General features: G+C 44.3%; 1 long non-coding RNA gene across 1 annotated transcript in view; it reads right to left on the reverse strand.

Moving 5' to 3' along the window:
- LOC142100126 (uncharacterized) overlaps positions 1 to 14,433 on the reverse strand; it is a 31,922-nt gene extending 17,489 nt beyond the window's left edge. Inside the window, exons 1-2 of the long non-coding RNA XR_012678721.1 lie at positions 13,231 to 14,433; positions 2,099 to 2,198 (exon numbers count right to left, since the gene is read on the reverse strand). This is a non-coding gene — a long non-coding RNA (uncharacterized LOC142100126). The remainder of the gene's footprint in view (positions 1 to 2,098; positions 2,199 to 13,230) is intronic.
- Positions 14,434 to 15,257: the final 824 nt, after the last annotated feature.

Raw genomic sequence — 15,257 nt, forward strand, 5'->3', positions numbered from 1 at the left:
CCCTCTTTTTCAATTGAATTGTACGAGTTTTCACACAAAAATCTCACGGTCAATTGAATATCCCCATATTGTAGATTAATTGTCTGCTGTCGAAAATGGACCCTAGTGTGTGTAAATTGTCTGTTGGCTAAAATGGACCCTAGTGTGTGTGGTTATGTGTTAGAGAAGTTCAACTGTAATCTCCATTGGTGCAGGGGCTGAGTTGAATTAGAAATGTTCTCTGTACAGCACTAAGTAATATGTTGGAGTGATATAAATAAATAAATGATTATAATAACAATAACAACAACAGTAAAATGGACAAAATGGGACACTTAAGATCAGTGTAAACAAGAGCCAGCTTAAGACTAAATGAGGCCATCCCTTCTTATTTTATCAGCAGAAAGTGCCATAAAAATAATTAGTCTTGCTCCTGCAGTGCACTTTGATTTGCAGGAGCCAAATTGCATATATTTTTCTGAAACAGATGGTGACATCTGCAGAGTAATACCATGTGCAAAAAGCCCCGACGACCCGGGTCGAGGCTCAGTGTGAACGGGTCCAGGTACATCTATGCAGGTCGGATGAATTAGACCCGGGTCTTTTGGAGGGTTATTCCCGGGTCTGACCCAGGTAGCCTCCAGTCTGAACGGCGAGACCCGGGTTTTTGAACCCGGGTCTCACCAAAACTTATTGAAAAGTAAAAAAAAAACACATCACAAAAGGAGCAAATCGAAGCTCCTCTTGTGATGTTGCCAAGGAGACCTGCACAGACCCGTGTTCAGTGTGAACACGGTCTACACGGGAATTTGCAGAGTTGTACTGCACTGTCACCCAGCAATATCCTGGGCTCATCAACCCAGGATATTGTCAGGGCGGCAGTGTGAAAGTGGCATAACAGATGTTAGCTATGCAAATGGGGAGGCGTTGGGCAGAATAAGCCCTGATCAGTAGTGATGCCATTATGCATACTATAACATGTGTTTGCAATCACAAGCAACTGTAAAAATGTATTTTATGCTCAGTAAATATTGAAAACATGCTAATAAATGTACTTCATATAAAAATAAATCAATAAATAAAAACTTGCGTGCCTTGATGAATCAGGCCCTCCATGTACAAACTGAGGTGCAAGAGGGTGTTACCCACATTGCATAAACAAAAAAACAGGGATACTCTGCAATCACCAAATATACAATTAATGCTCTTTTAACTAATTTTCTATATTAAAGACAGGGAATGTTCGTTCCACTTATGCCAATATACAATATGTTAAGCTGACCAACTTATGAAGAGTGCAGAGGATCAGTGTCTTTTTTGTTTATACAATGTAAGTCCCATTTTTAGTTCTTTACATTACTTAATGTCAACTTGAGTAAGGTGAGTCCCAGGTCTCTCATTGCTGCTAGTGCTTGGAAAAGACTTGCCTTTAAAAGCTGTATGATAAAAAAAAAAGCATAGCATTTGATCATGTTAGGACTGACCAGAATGGGAAGACTTTGGCGTGAGTTGGTCAGCTTAACATATATTTCAATGAGTGGAATTAGGATTTCCTGTTTTTAATACAGAAAAGTAGTTAGAACAGCATTAATTGTGTATTTGTTGAGTGCAAAGTATCCATGTTTTTTTTTTATATGTTTTGAATTACAGCACATCGAGAGTGTATAAATCCTAGGAATGAACAACTAAGTTCCAGGATTATTAACAATGTGATAATGTTTCATCATGTGTCATTGCTGTCTTACTGCAGCATAAGGAAATGTGGGTGTCACTTGAAATATGACCAAACAAAACTATAATTTTACATCTTTTCTTTATTACCCTTCAAAACTGGGTGGAAAATAGAATAATTCATCAATATTGCTATGGTATGCTTTGTGCAACTTTGTTCTATTTCTTTCAAACATTCATTGTCAATATACAGATGAAAAAAAAACAATTATCATATTGTTGTTTGAAAACTGGTCTTTGTGCTGTCATGACACAGGCTATTGATACATAGGTATACATTTCCAAAAAAAGTAACTCTGTAAAAAAGGTGATCTAACCCACAGCAATCAGTTTACAAAATTAAATCAACATTTTATGAGCTGAATTTAAGTACTGTAATGACAGTTACCTGTTCCTCGGGTTTCATAAATTTTACTTGGTATACTGGTGGGCTCTGCTGTCTGGCATCTAAAGGGTGTCATGTTCACAGGTGGGCTTTGGGGAAAAGTCTGGCATGAGAAAAGAGAAAGGCAGCATGATAGATTGGGAGAGAGAACAGGTGGTGTGGAGGAGGGTGAGAGAACAGTTTCATTTTTGGACAAAGCGGAGGAGTGGAAAAACACTGTAGAGAGGGATAGGAAGAGTGACTGAAGACAGGAGGAGCGGAGGAGGATTATGTTTCAGAAAGCCAGAGCAGAAGGAAAGGTTTAGGGGTGATAAAAGAGGATACTGTAATAATTTTATCATACAGTTTTTATACCTTTCTTTATTAACAATACTATATCAGGACTTGCATACTATAATAAAAAAGGATTTTGAATGTTATGCATAGATTAATGAGCAGTCAGTAGTCCATTTCCAATAGGTAGAAATATTACAAATCAAATCATAAAATATTTTAGGACATATTGTTTGCAATTCAGCCTTAAAACAAGATGGCAAATTATCGGTGTTGTATCATTTAAGGATACTTGCCATAGGGAAAGGTTAAATGGCAAGAGCCAGGGTGCAATTCCGCTACGCGTCATCGAACTGCGGTGAGCAAGACCAAAACTACACAATTTGCTAGGGAGCGGATGGGAGAAAGTTCAGCTCCCGTAGTAGTCCAGAACTACTGGACACTGGACATTCCGGTAGATTAGGCAATTATCTGTATGGAGTTTGTATGTTCTCCACATATTTGTGTGGGTTCCTCCCATACTCCAAAAAATATACTGGTAGGGTAATATGCTGCTGACAAAAGCTTTACACTAGTCTGTGTGTGTGGTAAATTATTTAGATATTAAGCTGTAAGATCCAATAGCACAGGGACTCATGTGAATGACAAACATTCTCTCTATACAGTGCTGTGGAAGGTGTAGTATATATCTATCATAATAAATATATATATATCTTTTGGTGTATTTATTGCTCACTGACAGCCTGTAGCTGGCTCAACCAGTTAATCATTCTTTAAAGTTGTTCTCCAGTTAAGTTGTCACATTTGAAAGCAATGGTGTATCGCGCCATCTAAAGCTTGTGGTATGGCATTGCAATACTTAAAGTTACTTTAAAGCGAAAAATATATTATTAACCTTTATTAAACTTCATACTGCAGATTCACTTCTTCCACACACAAAACCTCTCATCATGTATAGACTTAACTCTTAACCTCTAATGAAATAAATACACTGACAAGTTCTAGGTTTGGCTAAATAGGTCACAGTTTTATTAATTTTGTTATATAAAATTGGCAGTGGTGAGAGCATTCTTGAGAATGGAATGAAACTGGAATTTGTTCAAGGGTGACCCATCAACATAAAACAACCAGGGCTCAGCTCCATGGGGTCGAACCCCTTCAAATCTGGAACATAAAGCAACTGCACATATGCTCAGCTTCCCATGGACCAATATAGATAGCCATTATTCTCCGCTCAGTTGATCAGTCTTAGACCTTAAGATTTTACAAGACAACATGTTATCTGCAAGCATCATGTGCCTAGCCACTAATGTAGTATCAATTTCTTTTTTTGAAGGGGTCACTAGCTTGCTAACTCTAAATGCTATACAAAAAGTCAGCGAAAAGGCAGTGCTGAACAAAAGGTCTCTGGTACTCTGACTCTGTTACAGTTGCAAGTGCGTCTATCAAATGTCTTAGCAGATTGGGGTCGATAGGCCTCCTAACATCGTTTGTGGTCTTTTGGGATTTTGTCCACCCTTTAAGGGCCTTATATAGTAAGAACCACTTGGTCCAATCAGAAGAACCGTGTAAATTAGCCATGAATGATATGCCCATTAACAGTGAGGCCATAGTCGTTTTAGCAATGATCTCCTGGTATTGGGACCATAAAAAAAACAGCATATCGTCCCTCTGACCTGTGCCCCACTGGCCCCGTGACTTCAAAAAACCAAGCCACTGTTGCTAGGCCGCATTATACACTCTCCTGGTAGAAGGGGCCATGGATGTTTCCGCGAGACCTTCTATTCCTGATATTCTTGATCGACAATGCCAAACAGAACAAGGACACGGAACACCGATGAGCTTGGCCTGTGGCGCCAAGTTCCTAAATTGCGGCCATTGAAATTGTGATAGGGCGTCAGCAAAATCATTGTCTATGCCCGGAATGTGCTTGGTCTTGAATGTTATATCATGTTCTAAGCAGCGCATCACTAGGTGTCTTAACTATGCTATTGCCGGCCGTGATGAGGCACTTTTGATGCACTGAATCACGTCTAGGTTATCACACCAGAAAGCCACCTGTTTGCAGCACAATATTGGAAATAGCTCCAGAACCAGCGGGTTCTGGACTAGGCCGCTGTGGGCCAGATACATTGAGGAACTTAGGCAAGAAATTGAGTAAGTTTTCTTACTTAAGTTTTCTGGACAAAACCATGTTACAATGCAAGGGATGCAAATAAGTCTATTATTTTGCACATACGGAAAATAGTGGCTGTTTTTTCATGTAGCACACAAATACTTGATAACTAATTTGTACACCGAAACTTAAAGTTGATATGTGTGCTACATGAAAAAACAGCCAGTATTTAACATATGTGCAAAATAATAAACTAATTTGCACCCCTTGCATTGTTTTGTCCAGAAAACTTAACTTAATTAAAAGTTCCTTAATGAATCAGGCCCTCTGTCACCAGGACTCTGACCAGGGAGCGGTGTACCATTCCCCATTAAAGTAGGCCCCAAACCCCATGGCACCTGATGCATCAGTTGTAAGTTCAATCGTCCATTGGAAATCTGGAGCTTAGGCAATATACGAATTCTGTTGAAATTCGCCAGGAATGTCAACCAAATACACAAGTTCCCTTTAATCTCGCTTGGCAGCGACACTCAAGCATGCAGACATGTGACCCCTGCAATTGCCATCTGCAACTTTCTGCAAAACACTTTCCCCATTGGTATAATTCTGCAACCAAAATTAAAGGATCCCAAAAGTGCTGTATTTGTCACAACTGAAGGGAGCCAGTTGAATCAAGCGAACTCGTTTTTCAACTTTATCAGAGGGCAATCTACAGCATCCCATTGCTATGTCTATTTCTATACCTAGAAAAGATAGACAAGTCATGGGACCTTCCATTTTATAATGTGCGACTGAGACCCCTAAAATATAATGTCACGGCTCTGAGGGTTTTTTGCAGATCCCTTGCCTCTATTATAGAGGATGGTGGAGGCAAAACACAATGATATTCTCAGGATAAGTTAACGGCTTACAAGCATCAATAATAACACAGGAGAAAGTAGTAGTGCTGCAACGTAGTGTATTGAATGTTGGTACAACAGGAACGAAAGGAAATAGAAATATATATATATATATTGGCAGAGATGAATACACGGCAATTCGTTGTAATGCAGACACAAATCACATATGCTACTTCATAGTCGGTAACCCTTGGCAACAGCATGAGATGAGATGATATACAGTTCAACGCAATGATGATAAACAAGAACACTAGAATCCAATAGAGAACCACACAGCTGATGAATGTGAATCACTGGTACAGCTTACAGTCCAAACAGAGTAGTATATAGAACTTAGCTGATCCAAGAGTAGAGATGACTCAACATAGCAGGTGGTACTTGAATCGCTGTGATTCTTATTAAGTAGAGCAGTAAGCGTTAAACATCACCCAAGGACTTGGATGAACACTGACAAGTGCAGTAGAATGTTGCCTAGAAGTAGCAGAGACATGAATAGTATCTGAACCATGCATAAAACTACAGGTAGCAGGATTCGTTGTAACTGCAATGGTAAGTTCGCTGTAGTATGGAACAACTGAACAGAGACACGTAACTTGAGTACAAGTACTAGCCACCGGCACAACAAGTAGTTCACAATAACAGTCCAGTAAACAGGTAACAGCAGAGTAAGGATAACCCGTGTCAGACGTGGAACTACAGGTGACAGGTAACTTGATAGTAGCTCTACCAGCAATATGCAGCGATCTTAGCCAGCCAGAAGTAAAGTTGAACAAATAGATAAGGCACAGGTTTAGCAACAACTCACAATACTCGTTCAGCGTGCAGATGAATAGCGGAGAGGAGTCCCAGCTTGCAGGTGAACAGCGGTGTGGAGTTTGCAGCTTGCAGATGAACAACGGTAAGGAGTTACAACTTGCAGGTGAACAGCGGTAAGGAGTTTGCAGCTGGCAGGTGAACAGCGGTAAGGAGTTACAGCTTGCAGGTGAACAGCGGTAAGGAGTTACAGCTTGCAGGTGAACAGCGGTGAGGAGTATAGTCCAGCGAGCAGGTAACGGACACGGAATGAAAAGGTAAACAGCCAGATCCAAATGCAACCAGAGTAACACGAAGAACAGGCAATGAGCCCATAACCATGGGAGGTTAATATAGTGCTCCAGGACCAATGAGGTTCGGGAGGAGGTCCAGATCACAGTAGCCAGGAACACCTGGCTGAGGCAGAAGCAAGCAGAATCATGGTTCTTAAAGGGAAAGTCACAGCGACGGCACCTAACTATGGGACCGACGTGTGACACATAAGACTGTGCGTCGCTAGTGCATCCGCACAATTTGAGGAGCCTACTGGTCCAATAAACAGAAAGACCTCCAGGTAGTGAGTGATGCCCACATGACCTGTTCCTGGTTGTACACACCAATTCAGGAAGTCTCTTGAAGTACGCGCAGAAAATCAAACACTCCACAGATTGGCACAGCTCCATGTATATCCTGTCAGGGAGCCTGGAGCCCATGAGTCAGAAGTAATGCAGATGCAAAGGCAGTAGGCGAAACTTTAAGACGAATGTTCCGGGTAGATAACCAGACTTTATCACCCACTTTAAGAGCTGGTACGGCCCTGCGTTCCTTGTCTGCCGCTGTCTTATAGTGAGCAGAAGTTTTCTTGAGTTGGGATATAACTCTGCCCCAGGTAGAAGAAAAGTTCAGCAGGAGTTCTGTGGCAGCAGGAACATGGGTGGGGGGAGGTCTGAAAACTTGGGCAAATTAGGGTGTAACCCATATACAATAAAAAATGGAGTAGAAGAAGTAGATTCATGAAACAAGTTATTATGAGCAAACTCTGCCCATGGTAGGAGATCCATCCAGTTATCTTCTGAAGCAGAAGAGAACATACGAATAAAGGTCTCAAGGTCTTGATTTACTCTCTCTGCCCATTAGATTGTGGATGATATCCGGATGAGAAGTTGAGCTGGACTCTTAGTGCCTTACACAAAGCTCGCCAGAATTTGGAGGTAAATTGCACTCCTCTGTCAGAAACAATCTCTTCAGGGCACCCATGCAGTCGAAAAATTTCTTGAATGAAGTGTTGCGCCAGGATTGCGGAAGAAGGCAAGCCCACAAGTGGTACAAAATGAGCCATCTTTGAAAAGTGGTCCACCACGACCCAGACTGTATTATGACCTCTACTGGTAGGGAGATCGGTTATGAAACCCAGGTTGATGTGAGTCCATGGTTTGTAAGGTATGGAAAGGGGTAACAGAGGTCCCATAGGAGCCAGGCGAGAAGATTTGTGCTGTGCACAAACATCACAGGAAGCAACAAAGTCCTTAACATCACCACGAACGGATGGCCACCAATAGGAGCAGCATATTAACTCGTAGGTTTTCTGAAACCCTGCATGGCCAAAAAATTTAGAAGCATGGTACCAATGTAATAATTTCTTCCAGAGTGTTTTAGGAACTAAAGATTTACCAGGAGGAGGAGATTGAGACACAGTAGAAGCTAGCAAGCACTTAGGATCCAAGATGGGGGGTTTAGTAGATGGATCTGAATCTGCTGAAGTATCAAAGGCTCGAAACAAAACATCCGCTCTTTTATTCAAATGTCCAGGTTTAAAAGTGACATGGAGATTAAAACGAGACAAAAAGAGAGACCATCAAGCTTGCCGAGGATTGAGACATTGTGCCGTTTGTAGATACAGAAAATTTTTATGGTCAGTGAAAATCGTTACTACATGTTGAGCCCCATCCAAGAGGTATCCCCACACTTAGATAATGCCAACTTCATCGCTAGTAATTCTTTGTCACCGATGGTGTAATTTTGTTCTGCTGGTAAAAACTTTTGAGAGAAAAAAGCACACAGCAACAAGCGGTTGGTAGATGACCGTTGGGAGAGGACTGCTCCAACACCAACTGCTGATGCATCCACTTCCAGGAAGAATGGTTGTGAAAGATTTGGTTGTTGGAGAATGGGCACTGAAGAAAAAGCCTTTTTGAGATAAGAGAAAGCCTCTAAGGCCTCCACTGGCCACTTCTTTGGGTTGGCTCCTTTTTTGGTGAGGGCTGTAATGGGAGCCACTATGCTGGAGTAATTTAAGATGAACTGTCGGTAGTAACTTGCAAAGCCTAGAAAGCGTTGAATGGCTTTGAGTGTAGCTGGCAGAGGCCAGTCTGGAATAGACTGTACCTTTTCTGGATCCATCTGTAGACCCGATCCGGAAATAATGAAACCCAGAAAAAGCATAGAAGCTGCTTCAAACAAACATTTCTCCAACTTGCAGTACAGATGATTCCTGCGAAGCCTAGTTAGTACTTCGACCACATGCTCCCTATGAGTATCCAGGGTCTTAGAAAAAATGAGAATATCATCTAGATACACAACAATGTAGGAGTAGAGAAGATCCCGAAATATTTAATTAATAAAACTTTGAAAAACGGCTGGGGCATTACAAAGTCCAAATGGCATCACCAAATATTTGTAGTGGCCATCGCGGGTATTGAAAGCGGTTTTCCACTCATCTCCAGACCAAATACGAATTAGATTATAGGCGCCTCTGAAATCCAGCTTTGTGAAGATCTTAACTCCTTTAATTCGGTCGAATAGCTCGGTAATCAGAGGAAAAGGGATATCGATTCTTGATGGTCCCTAGATTAAGCCCGCGATAGTCAATGCAGGGACGAAGCAAGCCGTCTTTCTTTTTTACAAAAAAGAAGCCAGCCCCAGCCGGTGAGACAGAAGGTCTGATAAAGCCTCTTTGGAGGTTCTTTTTGACATAAATGGACATAGCTTCAGTTTCAGGTTGAGGGAGAGGATAAACTCGACCTCTAGGTGGAACTTTGTCAGGTATTAATTCTATGGGGCAATCCCATGAACGATGAGGTGGCAGAGTCTCTGCACAAACTTTATCAAAGATGTCAGCAAATGATTGATATTGAGGAGGTAACATAGAAGGATCTGACGGTGAAATGACCTTGGAGGAACGGAGTGGTCTCACTTTGGGTAAACATTCTGAATGGCACCGAGAACTCCAGGATAGGATCTCAGACGTATTCCAGTCTAGTTGTGGCGAGTGGAATTGGAGCCATGGAAGGCCCAGGATGACTGGGGATGTGGTACTGGGGATGTGGTATATTAGGAAGGAGATACTTTCAGAATGTAACGCTCCTACACCAAGGAGAAGAGGCTTGGTCCGGGTACGAATTACCCCTTTTGAAAGCTGAGATCCGTCAATAGCTGTAATGATGACAGGAGTTTCTAAAGGAACAAAGGGAATGGACCATTGAGTAACTATACCTTGTGAAATAAAGTTCCCAGCAGGACCAGAATCGATTAAAGCTTGGGTAGAGTGTCTTTTAGAGTCACATAGTAGAGAAACAGGAATTGTACAAGCAGCAGAAGAGGAGGTTTCTTCAAGCCCCAATCTGACCTCCCCAGAACAGATCAGGGTTTGGCGTTTCCCGGCCTCTTGTGACAAGAATTTAAGAAGTGACCCGAGTCACCACAATAGATACATAACTTGTCTCGACGTCTGCGGTCACGTTCTTCAGGGGTCAGCCGGGATCTTCCAACTTGCATGGGCTCATCAATTATAGAAGAATGTGAGACAGGATGTGGCACGGGCCTATGGATTAGGCAACGAGCTACCTCCTTCTCCACCGTTCTCTCTCTGAAGCGTAGATCCACTTTATTACATAACGATATTATGGCATCCAGGGTAGTAGGAAGTTCCTGGGAGGCTAATGCGTCTTTTATGCGGTCAGATAACCCCTGCCAGAAAGCAGCCACCAATGCTTCATCGTTCCAAAACAATTCAGAAGATAGAGTGCGGAATTCAATGACATATTGTGCCACTGAATGATTTCCTTGGCGTAAACGGAGTATAGCCATGGAGGCGGAGGAGAGTCGGCCAGGTTCATTGAAAATCCGACGGAACGTCAACAAAAAGGATGCATAAATAGAAAGAAGCGGATCATCCCTCTCCCACAGTGGGGAAGCCCAGGATAAGGCTTGGCCATTTAGTAGCGAGACCACATAGGCCACTTTAGCTCTATCAATGGGAAAATTTTGCGGTTGAAGCTCAAACTGAATTGAACACTGATTGAGAAAGCCACGACACAATTTAGGGTCCCCATCAAACTTGACTGGAGTAGGTAACCTGAGCTTAGAGGAAATCACAAGGTAGGGCTGATGTCCCGAAAGTTGCTCAGGAGGAGAAACAGGCACTGCTGGTTGATTTGTTTGAAGTGTGTCCAGACGCCCAGCAAGTGTCTGTAGACATTGTAGCAACTGACGCTGTGTGTGTTTCTGCTGTTCAACTCGAGCAACTAGATGCTGTAGCATATCCTTCGCAGAAGTCCCCACCGGGGGATCAGACATTTAGGCCTGTTCTTACTGTCACGGCTCAGGGTTTTTTGCAGATCCCGTGCCTCTACTATAGAGGATGGTGGAACTACAGGTAGCAGGATTCGTTGTAACTGCAATGGTAAGTTCGCTGTAGTGTGGAGCAACTGAACAGAGACACGTAACTTGAGTACAAGTACTAGCCACCGGCACAACAAGTAGTTCACAATAACAGTCCAGTAAACAGGTAACAGCAGAGTAAGAATAACCCGTGTCAGACGTGGAACTACAGGTGACAGGTAACTTGATAGTAGCTCTACCAGCGAGATGCAGCGATCTTAGCCAGCCAGACGTAAAGTTGAACCAATAGATAAGGCACAGGTTTAGCAACAACTCACGATACTCGTTCAGCGTGCAGATAATTAGCGGAGAGGAGTTCCAGCTTGCAGGTGAACAGCGGTGAGGAGTTTGCAGCTTGCAGATGAACAGCGGTAAGGAGTTACAACTTGCAGGTGAACAGCGGTGAGGAGTTTGCAGCTTGCAGGTGAACACCGGTAAGGAGTTACAGCTTGCAGGTGAACAGCGGTGAGGAGTTGCAGCTTTCAGGTGAACAGCGGTAAGGAGTATAATCCAGCGAGCAGGTAACGGACACACGGAAGGAAAAGGTACACAGCCAGATCCAAATGCAACCAGAGTAACACGAAGAACAGGCAATGAGCCCATAACCATGGGAGGTTAATATAGTGCTCCAGGACCAATGAGGTTCGGGAGGAGGTCCAGATCACAGTAGCCAGGAACACCTGTGAAAGTAATGTCTCGGAGGCAGAAGCAAGCAGAATCATGGTTCTTAAAGGGAAAGTCACAGCGCCGGCACCTAACTATGGGACCGGCGTGTGACACATAAGACTGTGCGTCTGTCACGGTTACAAACAGAAGTACAGCTAGGAGTCACGAATATGGTGAAAACACTCTGTTTATTTGCAGAAAAGTATAAATAGCAGGTAATCGAGAGCAGTAGTAAATACCAGGTGCAAGCTGATGCAGGAAATAATACGAATGTTCAGAAACCAGCAGGTAAAAAGCTAATGCAGGGAAGCAGGAGGTATGAACAGATTCCAAGCAGGCATGAACCAGAGGAGCAAGGCAGGAGGAAGAATCCACAGGTTGCAACAAGAATATGACATCACAGGATGGGACAACAATAACCAGCAATGTGTGCTGGGAGTGACAGGTATATAAAGGAAAAACCACACTCAGGTGCATGGGATAATTGGTGAACATGAAGGTTAACCCCTAATGCACACAATAAGGCACAATAGCAGCACCTCTGGTGAATGGAGGTACTGCCAATACAAATACAATAATAAGGACAAAAAGGCAGGAGCTGCCATGCAAAGCAGCATGTAATGCATAAGCTGTAGGCAGATCGTGACAGCGTCACTAGTGCATCCGCGCAATTTGAGGAGCCTACTGGTCCAATAAACAGAAAGACCTCCAGGTAGTGAGTGACGCCCACATGACCTGTTCCTGCTCGTACACACCAATTCAGGAAGTCTCTTGAAGTATGCGCAGGAAATCAAACACTCCACAGATAGGCACAGGTCCATGTATATCCTGTCAGGGAGCCTGGAGCCCATGAGTCAGAAGGAATGCAGATGCAAAGGCAGTAGGTGAAATGTTGACTCTATATCTAGCTTTGCTAACAATGCCCCTGCACCAAATGACCTAACCAATTGCAGAGCATCTTCAAATGACTGATAAGTCACCGAGCTGTCTTCCGGGGTTACAGCATTGTTAACCAAACCCACAGGAGGGTGCGACAGATGCTGTATCAAGCGAAATTTCCCATCTGATTTTTGGGAACTACCCCGACTGGGAATAAGACTAAACACTCCACCAGCAGGGTGGAAAATGGACTTGCTATGTGACCTATTTCAACCTCTTTGCGCCCCTTAGCCATCAGCAAAGCAGGGAAATTGTAAGTAGATTTCAGGTTCTTGACCGCATAGGCATACACACCACCAGGTATCGGTAAACGGAAGCTGCAGCTAAAGCAGTTAAATAGAAATTCTGTCTGCCTCTGGTTTGAAAAAAGGCAAAGCCATCTTGCCAATGCCTGCACTTTTACAGGTGAATGCATTTTATTGATTAAAACTTGCCACTGGCCGGCCTCTCCCTGGACCAGTTTTGGATCTGGGGCAGTTGTGCACAGGGTGCGGACATCACCAGAGCAAGCAGGCATGCTTATATTTGTAGGCAGTGCCTTGCATACATGCGCCTTTGTAGAAAGGTGAAGCACTTATTCTCGAGGGGGAGGGAGGTACTGTGCCTCCCCTGGACCGAAAACATGGTTACTGCGCTATTCTGTGGGGCCGAACCGACCATGCCCATCTATATTTCCACGTCTTTGTAGTTGAATGAGATGTATGTGTGCCCACTGACTTTGCGTCTAAAATGCTTGTCCTACTCCTGTAGCGCCTACGGGGAACAGGACAGACGCACACAGATGAACTTACTTTGCAAACGATGGTCACCTCCTGTCCGCTTCCGATGCCCCAGCCGCTGTCCGATCCCAGCAGATCAGCCACCACAATCCTTGTCACTTCCAACCACGTCCCTCTAAGAAAGAGACAGAGATTACAGCCGTGCCTACCAGGAAAGGGAAGTCCGAGACCACGGCAAACGAGCAAAGACACTCTTAATCAAAGCTCACTTCCCGCCTCCTCGCTTTGCTCTTGCCAAGGCGCGGGGGACTACAGGCACTTGAGACCAGGAACAGTCCCGCCTCAAGTACCTCGCACACCTCTCGGTGAGGGCCTAACCGAAACAGGGAATTGAGCGTGATACTCACCGGGACACTCCCACTTCTGGTCCTATTCTCCTGATCCACCCCAACACCTACGGATGATAAGGAACACACAGCCTTCCTCTGCGCTATCAGTGAGACTAAGGTATACACCCACGACACTAAACTAATTACAAGAAGCGACACGACCCTAACAACTCTATAATGGTCGGCTACGCAACTAGGTTAAACAACTAAAACACTAACTAGGTGTGGTGTACTAACGGGAACTACTCACTATACACTACGGTGAACACCAGCCGGTGTTCACGGACTACTCCGGAGGGCTGCTCCTAACCCCCTCACCCTGGTCGTATCAAGAAGACTGTCTTCTTAATATGGGTTCACCCACGGATCCTAAGGACCGGCTGCACAAGGCCCGACTGAGGCTCACTGGAACAGCACACTAACCTGGGAGTCGACTGCCGCACGGAACAGCCGATCGTAACTGAACCGCCCGACTGCCTCAACCCAGGTATTGAACACGTGTCCGTCCACCCGGAACCGCCAGAGAACCTACACGGAACTCTGGCTTGGGACACTCAACCAGAACCATGGGCCACCCCTGGAACTGAATCAAGCTGTGCTGCACTGCCACTGACTCACTCTGGAAACCAGCGTGACCCCAGGGACCTAAAGGACGGGAAGACTACGTGTGCTCTCCCCTAGCTATGTGTACAAGCTGGTAATTACACTTATCCCCACAGTGCAGGTTTGTACAGGACAACAACAAGTATAAGAGCCTACCTTTAATGGGGGCCAGACGTCTTGCACATGGAAAGAAATATGTAGCACACCAAAAATACAGTCTACAGGCAATACTCGCCGCACAGACAGAATAAAGACAGCAATACAGTATTTTGCAAGCTACTCACCAGAGTACACAGCTCCTAGCCAACCAGCCGGTTGCTACAGCACCAACAGGAGCCTTCTGCTCTACTTCACCTTCTACTCTCAGTGTACTCACCTCACTCTCACGGGACTGCACCCTACACTACTCAGGGCTCTCACGCCTCTGATTACACCAGGGCCTTATGCCCTGCACACCATGGGCCTCTCTCTCCCCTGCTACCTACAGAGCCTGGTGCTCTGTCTATGGGCCTTAGCCCCCTCTCTACCTCAGGGCTCTGAGCCCACTGACTTGGGCCTTGCGCCCTCCTGCTCAGGCCTCTAGGCCACTAACTTGGGCCTTGTGCCCATACAATGCTATTGGGCTCTTTGCCCACTACCTAATAGGGGCCTATTGCCCAGTTTCCTGGGAGCAGGTACAGTGTTGGTGGGAGGAATGCTCTGCAGGGATCTGTCAGGAGGGGGTAGTATGTTGAGTGTAAGGATGCTCTGCAGGGGTTTTTCAGCTGCAGGAAGTGTTTTGGGTGGAGGAATGCTCTGCAGGCATCTTTCGGGAGCAGATATTGTTTGGTGATTAGCTATATTCTGCAGGTATCTCTAATAAGCAGGCACAGTCTTGGAGGGAGAAATGCTCTGTAGGGATTTTGTAGTTTTAATTTTTTATGAAGTTGCTTTACTGCCTCTTTCTAAGACACCCAGGCCCTAAACTACGATAAAGCTAAACTAAGAAAATGTAATAGTACTGTATGTGTGTATTCCAGTGAACACACAAATCTGTGAATTAGCAGATCCACCATTTTGTGAGTGACAGCAATCTCACTACATGATAGTGCTGAATCTGCAGCTAAC

The sequence above is a fragment of the Mixophyes fleayi genome, chromosome 8 (assembly GCF_038048845.1).
Source record: "Mixophyes fleayi isolate aMixFle1 chromosome 8, aMixFle1.hap1, whole genome shotgun sequence".
Lineage (NCBI taxonomy): Eukaryota > Metazoa > Chordata > Amphibia > Anura > Limnodynastidae > Mixophyes > Mixophyes fleayi.